Here is a 9872-nt window from a genome sequence, read left to right as displayed (position 1 = left end):
ATATAGTGGTACTCGTGCCCCAGTTGCAACTCGTCATGCTAGGGGCTATATGAGTCGCCCTGTTCATTCAGCACTTGCAGCTTCTAGTGATATTCCGACCACTCTTAGGGCTTAGGCTCCCTATTATGCACCGATATTTTCTAGTGCACCTCCTACACGGGGTGCTTTCAGCGGTCAGTCCAGCCGATCAGGCCCAAGCCAGTCACAGCAGCCAAGTCCCCTCATAGCTTGTTTTGAGTCTGGTGACACTCGTCATATGGTGAGGGATTTCCCCAGACTTAGGAGGGGTGAACCTCTATAGACTACTCAGGCTCCGCGTATTCCACCGGGCCCTCAGGTTTCTTAGTCCATGGTCGCCGCACTAGTTGCCACCCCACCTGTGCAACCAGCTAGAGGTGGAGGTTGAGCAGGTAGAGGTCTCCCTAGAAGGGGAGGCCAGGCCAGATATTATGCTCTTCCTATTAGGATGGAGGTAGTTGCATCCGACTCTGTCATCACACGTATTGTCCCGGTCTGTCATAGAGATGCATCAGTCTTATTTGATCCAGGCTCCACTTATTTATGTGTGTCATCTTATTTTTCTCTGTATTTGGGCGTATCCCTTGATTCTTTGAGTTCTCCTATTTAGGTGTCTACACCTATGGGAGATTCTATTATTGTTGACTGTGTGTATCGGTCGTGTTTAGTTGTTCTCGGTGGTTTTGAGACCAGAGCAGATTTATTGTTACTCAATATGGTACATTTTAATATTATTTTGAGCATGGATTGATTGTCACCCTATCATGCTATCCTTGATTGACACGCTAAGACGGTGACGTTGGTTATGTCAGGTCTACCGCGGTTAAAGTGGAAAGGTACTTTAGATTATGTTCCTAGCAAGATTATTTCATTTCTAAAGGCTCAGTGGATGGTTGAGAAGGGGTGTGATGCGTATCTGGCATATGTGAGAGATGTCAGTGTTTATACTCCTACCATCAAGTCAGTTTCGGTAGTGAGGGATTATCCATATGTATTCATTACGGATCTTCCAGGCATGTCGCCTAACCGAGATATCGATTTTTGTATTGATTTGTTACCGGAAACTCAGCCCATTTATATTCCACCCTATCGTATGGTGCCAACAGAGTTGAAAGAGTTAAAGGAACAATTGCAAGAGTTGATTGATAAGGGCTTTATTCGGCCCAGTGTGTCGCCTTGGGGTGCTCCAGTCTTATTTCTAAAGAAGAAGAATGGTTCTATGTGAATGTGTATTGATTATTGCCAGTTGAACAAGGTTACAGTGAAGAATAGGTATCCATTGCCACATATTGATGACCTATTTGATCAACTACAGGGTTCCAGGGTGTTCTCCAAGATTGACTTGCATTCAGGAAATCATCAGTTAAAGATTCGGGAGCCAGATATCCCGAAGACTGCCTTCAGGACTCAGTATGGACATTACGAGTTCCTTGTGATGTCTTTTGGGCTGACCAATGCCCCAGCATCATTCATGCACTTGATGAACAGTGTATTTTAGCCCTATCTTGACTCGTTCGTCATTTTGTTTATTGACGACATTCGGGTGTACTCCCGTAGCCGGGAGGGTCATGAGCAGCACCTGAGGATTGTGCTTCAGACCTTGAGAGAAAAGAAATTATATGCAAAATTTTCGAAGTGTGAATTCTCGCTAGATTTAGTGGCATATTTGGGTCATGTAGTTTCGAGTGGGGGATCAAGGTAGATCCGAATGAGATTGAAGCAGTGCAGAGTTGGCCCATGCCGTCCTCAGCTACGGAGATTCGGAGTTTTCTTGGTTTGGCGGGGTATAATTGTCGATTTGTAGAGGGTTTCTCGTCTATTGCAGCAACTATGACCAGGTTGACCCAGAAGGGTGCTCCGTTCAGGTGGAACAAGGAGTGTGAGAAGAGCTTTCAAAAGCTTAAGACTACTTTGACTACAGCTTTAATGTTGCTATTTCCTACAGGTTCGGGGTCTTATACTGTGTATTGTGATGTGTCATGTATTGGTCTCGGCGCGATGTTGATGCAGGACGGTAGGGTGATTGCCTACGCGTCTAGACAGCTGAAGGTGCATGAAAAGAACTATCATGTCCATGACCTCGAGTTAGCAGATATTGTTCATGCCTTGAAGATCTTGTGACACTATTTGTACGGTGTCCTTTGTGAGGTCTACACCGATCACCAGAGTCTACAACATCTGTTCAAATAGAAGGATCTTAACTTGCGGCAGCGGAGGTGGTTAGAGTTGCTTAAGTACTATGATATCACCATTTTATATCATCCTGGGAAGTCCAACATGGTGGTCGATGCCTTGAGTCGCATAGAGGCCATTACCCTTGGATGTTCAAGCCTTGGCCAACCAGCTTGTTAGATTGAATATTTCTGAGCCGAGTCAAGCTGAGTTTTGGCTTGTGTGGTTTCTCGGTCTTCTCTTTATGATCATATCAGAGAGTGTCAGTATGACGACCCTCATCTACTTGTCCTCAAGGACATGGTTTAGCACGGCGATGCCAAAGAGGTCACTATTGGAGATGACGATGTATTACTGATGCAGGGCAGGCTATATGTGCCCAATATAGATGGCTTCCGTGAGTTGATTCTCAAGAAGGCTCATAGTTCGCGGTACTCCATTCATCCAGGTGTCGCGAAGATGTATCAGGACCTGAGGCGACATTATTGGTGGAGGAGAATGAAATAGGACATAGTGGAGTATGTATCTCGGTGCCTAAATTCCCAACAGGTGAAGTATGAGCATCAGCGGTCAGGTGGATTTCTTCAGAAGCTAGAGATTCCGGAGTGTAAATGGGAGCGAGTTACTATGGATTTTGTTGTTGGTCTCCCACGAACTAAGAGAAAGTTTGATACGGTTTGGGTTATTGTGGATAGATTGACCAAGTCAACTCATTTCATTCTAGTGGTGACTACTTATCTTCAGAGCAGTTGGCTCATGTTTACATTTACAAGATTGTTAGGCTTCATGGCGTGCCGATATCTATCGTCTTTGACCTGGGTATGCAGTTTTCATCAAAGTTCTGGAGAGTTATACAGCATGAGTTAGGTACTCGGGTGGAGTTGAGTACAGTATTTCACCCTCAGACGGACGGACAGTCCGAGCGCACTATTCAGATATTAGAGGATATGCTCCGTGTGTGTGTGTGTGATGGATTTTGGGGGTTCTTGGGACCAGTTCTTGCCGCTTGCGGAGTTTTCCTACAACAACAGTTATTAATCAAGCATTCAAATGGCCCCGTATGAGGCTTTGTATGGTAGGCGGTGCCGGTCTCCGGTTGGTAGGTTTGAGCCGGGTGAGGCTAGGCTATTGGGTACATACTTTTTTCAGGATGTCCTGGAAAAGGTTAAATTGATTCAGGATCGACTTCGTACAGCCCAATCCAGGCAGAAGAGTTATGCGGATCGTAAGGTTTGTGGCATTGCATTCATGGTTGGGGAGCGGGTCTTGCTCCGGGTTTCGCCCGTGAAGGGTGTTATGAGGTTCGGAAAGAAGGGCAAGCTGAGCCTTAGGTATATCGGACCTTTTGAGATTCTTGAGAGGGTTGGAGAGGTGGCCTACAGACTTGCACTACCACCTAGTCTAGCTACAGTTTATCTGGTGTTTCATGTTTCTATGCTCCGAAACTATCACGGCGATCCGTCTCATGTGTTAGACTTCAGCTCAGTCCAGCTAAACAAGGATCTATCTTTTGTTGAGGAGCCGGTGGCCATTTTGGACAGGTAGGTCCAAAAGGTGAGGTCGAAGAACATTGCTTCAGTTAAGGTCCAGTGGAGGGGTCAACCAGTCGAGAAGGCGACTTGGGAGACCGATCATGATATGTGCAGTTGTTATCCTCATCCTTTCACTGCTTTAGGTATGTCTCTATACTCGTTCGAGGATGAACGATTGTTTTAAGAAAGGGAGGATGTAACGACGCGGCCGATCGTTTTGAGAGTATTAGCCCTGATCCCCTATTTATTGCTACCTTTATTTCATTCTGTGGTTACTTGACTTGTCGGGATGTTTGATTTTGGTTTCGGGTGAGTTTCGGAATGAAATGGGACAGATAGTCCATAAATTGGAAGTTTAAGTCGTAGCAGTTAACCGTAGTTTGACTTGTGTGAAAACGACTCCGGAATAGAGTTTTGACGGTTCCAAAAGCTCTGTATGGTGATTTTTGTCTTAGGAGTGTGTCCGGACGTTGATTTAGAGGTCCGTAGGTCATTTCTCCATGTTTTGTTGGAAGTTAGAAATTGGTGGAATTTTGGGAATTTTGACCGGGAGTGGACTTTTTGATATCGGGGTCGGATCCCGATTATAGAAGTTGGAATAGGTTCGTAATGTCAATTATGACTTGTGTGAAAATATTTTAGTGTCAATCAGAGTTGTTTTAGTATGAATCGACATCGGTTTCAGAATTTGGAAGTTCATTAGGCTTGATTGGGGTGCGATTCGTGTTTTTGATGTTGTTTGATGTGATTTGTGGCCTTGAGTCGGTCCGTTATGTGTTTTGGAACTTGTTGGTATATTTGAACGGGATCTCGGGGGCCTCGGGTGTGATTCGGATCGATATCGGAACAAAATTTGGACTTGTGCAAATGCTGAAGCTCCCAGTTCTGATGTCATCCCATCTGCGGAGGCATAGGCCGCAGGTGAGGACTCGCATGTGCGAGTAATGGAACGGAGAAGTGGAGAGGGCAGTCCAGGCATGGCCCGCAGGTGCGGCACTTGTTCTGCAAAAGAGGCTTCGTTTCTGCGATAGAGAATAACGCAGGTGCGGCGAGAAGCGCAGGTGCGATTTAGTTGCCGCAGGTGCCACCTGCCCTCGCAGATGCGAAGTATGCCGGGCTTAATCATAACCGCACCTGCGATGGAAATTCCACAGATGCGGCAGTAAGGTCGCAGGCGTGACATAACAAGGCAGAAAAGGGGAGAAATCGAGAGTTTGATTTCATTTTTATTTTGTGACTTTGAGAGCTCGGATTGAGATAAGATTTTGAGGAATTTTCAGAGGAAGTATTTGGGTAAGGATTCTTGACTCGTTTTTTATTAATTCCTATGAATCTACTGTTAATTACACCTTTTAATAAATGTTTTGGAGTTTAAAATTGGGAAAATAGTGTAGACGTTTTTGATCGAGTTTTTGGGTTCTAAAAGGCTAAGTGAGGTCGGATTTGGATAATTCTTATATGGTTGGACTCGATATCGAATGAGTGTTCGTATTTTATAATTTTGGTCGGATTCTGAGACGTGAGCCCGGGTTGACCTTTTGGGGCGATTTTCCAATTCTTTGCTAAAATCATTGTTTCATTATTTAAGCTAGTTTCCTATAGTTATATTTATAGTACGAAATTGTTTTGGCTAGATTCGAGTAGTTTGGAGTTGGAAAATCGAAGGAAAGGCCTTCAAGTTGATTGATTGAGTGTAGTTTGAGGTAAGTGACTTGTCTAACCTTATGTGGGGGAAATTCCCCTTAGAATTTGGTATATAATTTGTGATATGTGAAGGTCGTGTACGCGAGGTGACGAGTGCGTACACGGGCTAAATGTTGAAATTCTGGACTTTGCTACGTAGTTTCATTTTCATGCCTTAATTGAGTTACTTTAGCACGTTATAGTCATCATGTTTAGCCTAATTTTATATGTATACTTGTCTTAACTCCTATTTGCAACTTGTATCACATGTTTAGTTGAATTACTTAATTTTCTTGATTTTCGTCTTCTTTACTTAACTGTGGAACTCCTTACTTGAAATATCTTGCTGTTGAGTTTGGTGTTGAATTACAAGGTCGTGGGTCTTTTGAGGCAAGGTGTAAGTTGTGAAATATCATTTACTTTGTTGTTGTGCCTTGGCTTGCATGTTATTGTTGAGGTGATTGTTTGGTTATTTGCACGAGGTTTCTGTCGTGTTGTTGTTATTGTTGCACGAGGTTTCTGTCGTGTGGTTGTTATTGTTGCATGAGATTTCTGTCGTGCCGTTGTGATTATTGATACGCAAGCGGTGGTATAAGGTCTGGGTGTTGAAACGCATGCGGTAAGATAAGGTGGGCTTGATACACGTGGCTAGTAGGGGAACTACTAGAAGCCTTGCGGTGTGATAAGTTGGGCTAAAACACGGGATGCTATTTTGAAAAAATGATTTTTAAAACTAAATGTAAAGGCCCCCGCTGTGATATAAGGAACGTGAGTTATTTATGATTTGGGACTACGAGGCGGTACCTCGAAAGTGCCCCTATTGATCTTCCTATTTTGATGTATTGTTGGTCGTTGTTTTCTTAACATGTAAAATTCTTATTTTCCTTTCATGTTTAATTAGCTTTCCTTGATTCCGTGTTGTTACTTTCCGTAAGTTCTTTACTGTTTCACTTCCCTGTTATTTCATTATGTCATTATATTATCTATCTTGTTTCTTATTATATCCAGTAGGCCCTTGACCTGACCTCGTCACTACTCTACCGAGGTTAGAATTGACACTTACTGGGTACCATTGTGGTGTACTCATACTACGCTTCTGCACATGTTGTTGTGCAGATCCAGGTACATCCTATCAGCCTCGATATTAGGGCGTTGTGTTGCTGCTTTGGAGACTTCAAGGTACACCTGCCTGCGTCCGCAGGCCTCGGAGTCCCCTTCTATCCTATTCTTTTCATGTTCCTTCATATTTTTGTAGACAGTGATGTATAGGAGCGTTCCGTACTGTATCTAGAGCTTGTGACTTATACTTCACCGGGTTTTGGGTGATGTACATGTTGGGTTGCAGATTTCCTTTATATATTTAGTTGTTGATGTTTTGAGATATAAATTATCATTATTTCGGTTATTCCGCATGTTTTGTTAGGCTTAGTTAGTCTTACAGACTAAGTGCCGTCACGACATCCTACGAAGAGAAATTGGGGTCGTGATATCTGTAAACTGATTATACGTACCCATCTAAAAATAGGTCTCGTATCAGCCCCTCTCTCTCTTTGCGTTCTCTCTTTCATTCTCTATCTCTGACTTTAGTTAAAAACTAACTAGTTCTCTCTCTACCTTCTTGCAATCTCTTGTTTGCTTTTGGTCATAATGGTGAAAAAGTCCTTTGCTCGCAAGAAGATAATGCAGTCCGTGAGTCGGAGGCTACAAGAACATTAATCAACTGAAGAAAATAGAAGATCATGATGAACTAGTGTTGGGTAGTGCTTGAGAAATAGTTATAATTTTCTTGTTCTTTTGGGAATGTTTTCTTGTATGGATCAATAACTAAGTGGACCAGTTAGATATTTTCTAAATAACATATTGATGCTATTTTAAGATTATCCTAAGTACGGTGTTATACCTGCATTTTTAATGCTTAATGATAGAATTATTCCAAAATCAGAATATATATCTTGTCTAAATGATTGAAGCTATGTAGGTGTATTTATGTCATGACCCCCAAATTCCCTCTGTAGGATGTCATGACGGCACCTAGTCTCTAAGACTAGGAAAGCCTAACAACATGCAGAATAATTGAAATAAAAACTTAAAATCTCAAAACTTCAACAACTGCATAAATAAAATCAGTAACTCAAAATGTACAACTCCCAAAACCTGGTGAAATATAAGTAACAAGTTCTATTAATATTTCTGAACAATCCTATACATCAATGTCTAAGATAGTGTAATGACATAAGGAAAAACATGATAGAAGGGGACTCTGAGGCCTGCGGATGCGGGCATGTGTACCTTGAAGTCTCCAAAGCAACCTCAGCTCAGTAATGTCGGGACTGATATGAAGTACTTGGATCTGCACAAAAGGATGTGCAGAAGCATAGTATGAGTACACGACAACGGTACCCAGTAAGTACCAAGTCTAACCCCGGTAGAGCAATGACGAGATCAGGTTAAGTCCCTACTGGATATAATATAAAACAAGATGAAAGATATAAAAATATAATTATAATGACAATAGAAATCAAACAATAATAAATTTGCAGAAAGTTAACAATATAGAATCAAGGCAGTTAATATAACACGGAAAGAAAAATATGGATTTACATGTTAAGGAAACAAACAACCAAGGCAAATACAGCAAATAGAGAAAGATCAACAAGGGCCACTACCGAGGTACCGCCTTGTAGTCTCAAACCATAGAAGTAAATCACAGTCTTTCCTTATATCACCGCAGGAGCCTTTACATTTAGTTTTGAAAATTATTTTTTCCCGAACTAGCACCCTATGTTTTAGCTCACCTTATCACACCGCATGGCTTCTAGTGGTTCCCCTACTAGCCACACGTATCAAGCCCACCTTATCTCACCGCATGCATTTCAGCACCCACACCTTATACTACCGCATGTGTATCAATATCACAATCTATCACAGTAATAGAATTTTACAACAAGGAGCCCACGGCTGAACCACAATGTATACAAAGTCTCAACAATAAGAACCGGAGAGTAACTCAATGAAATGATATTTCACAACTTACACTTTGCCTCAATAGGAACCACGACCTTTGAACCTCAATACCAAATTCAACGGTAAGATATCCCAAGAATAGCAATTTTATGTAACGATCCGGCCGGTCATTTTGAGAATTTAATTCCCGATCAGTGGCATAAGACCCTGAGCAGCTTCATATTATGTGTATTAACTTACGTACGTGGTTGAATTCAGTTACCGGATGATTTGGAGTGATTTGGGAAACTTAGTCCCCAAAACAGAAGCTTAAATCTTAGGATTTTGACCATAGTCGTAACTGTGTGAAGACGACTCCGAAATGGAGTTCTGTCGGTACCGTTAGCTATGATGGGTGATCTTGGACTTAGGGGCATGTTCGAATTGTATTTTGGAGGTTTGTAGCTCATTTAGGCTTGAAATGGCAAAAGTCGAATTTTTGGAGATTTTGACTCGAAGTGGACTTTTCGATATCGGGGTCGGAATGTGATTCCGAGAGATGGAACAGCTCTGTTATGTCATTTGGGACTTGCCTGCAAAATTTGACATCATTCCGGGTTGGTTTAAAAGGTTTCGGCGCGAGTTTTAGAAGTTGAAAGTTTTGAAAGTTCATAAGTTTGATTCATGGTGCGATTTGTATTTTCGGCATTATTTGATGTAACTTGAGACCTCAAGCGAGTCCGTGTAAGGTTATGAAACTTGTTTGTGTGTTTAGATGGGGTCCCGGGGGCCTCGGGTGTGTTTCAGATGGGCTACGGGCCATTTCCTTCTATTTTTGAACTGCTGTTTTCTGTCATCTGGTTTCCTTAATCGCGTTCGTATCCCTTCCTTCGCGTTCGCGAAGAGTAATTTTAGAGGAGGGAATATTTCTTCTTCGCGTTCGCGAGCTTCTATCCGCGATCGCATAAGTCTGCCCTTCTCTTCTTCATGTTCGCAGCTCCACCATCGCATTCGCGTAGTAGAAACTAGGAGCTGGGAGCTGGTGATCATTTTCCTCTTCGCGGTCGCGTGTTTCCCTACGCGTTCGCGTAGGTTTACGTCTCTTCTTCTCCGCGTTCGCGAAGCACTTCCTGGCAGACTTAATTTTTCTTCTTCGCGAATGCATCCCTTTCTCCGCGTTCGCGATGCATAAACACCTGGGCAGAATATAAGTTCTATATTCCGAGGGTTAGCCATTTTAACATTTTTGGAGTTCTAGAGCTCGATTTGAGCGATTCTTTGTGGGTTTTTCAAGCAAATCGATTGGGTAAGTGTTCCTCATCTAGAATTTTATATATTCCATAATTTTATCTTTTTTTTATTATTTAATTTGTGTTTTGAGTTGAGGAAAATGGTAGTTTTTGAAAAACAAATCCAAAATGAAAAATCATGATTTGAGGGACGAAATGGTATCGGAATTTGATAATTTCTGTATGGTTGGACTCATATCGAAATGGGTTTTTGGGTTTTGCAAAATTTGTTGGG

Source organism: Nicotiana tabacum, chromosome 22 (assembly GCF_000715075.1).
Source record: "Nicotiana tabacum cultivar K326 chromosome 22, ASM71507v2, whole genome shotgun sequence".
Taxonomy (NCBI): Eukaryota; Viridiplantae; Streptophyta; class Magnoliopsida; order Solanales; family Solanaceae; genus Nicotiana; species Nicotiana tabacum.
The sequence above is the reverse complement of the archived record's forward strand: the minus strand, read 5'-3'. Positions refer to the sequence as shown.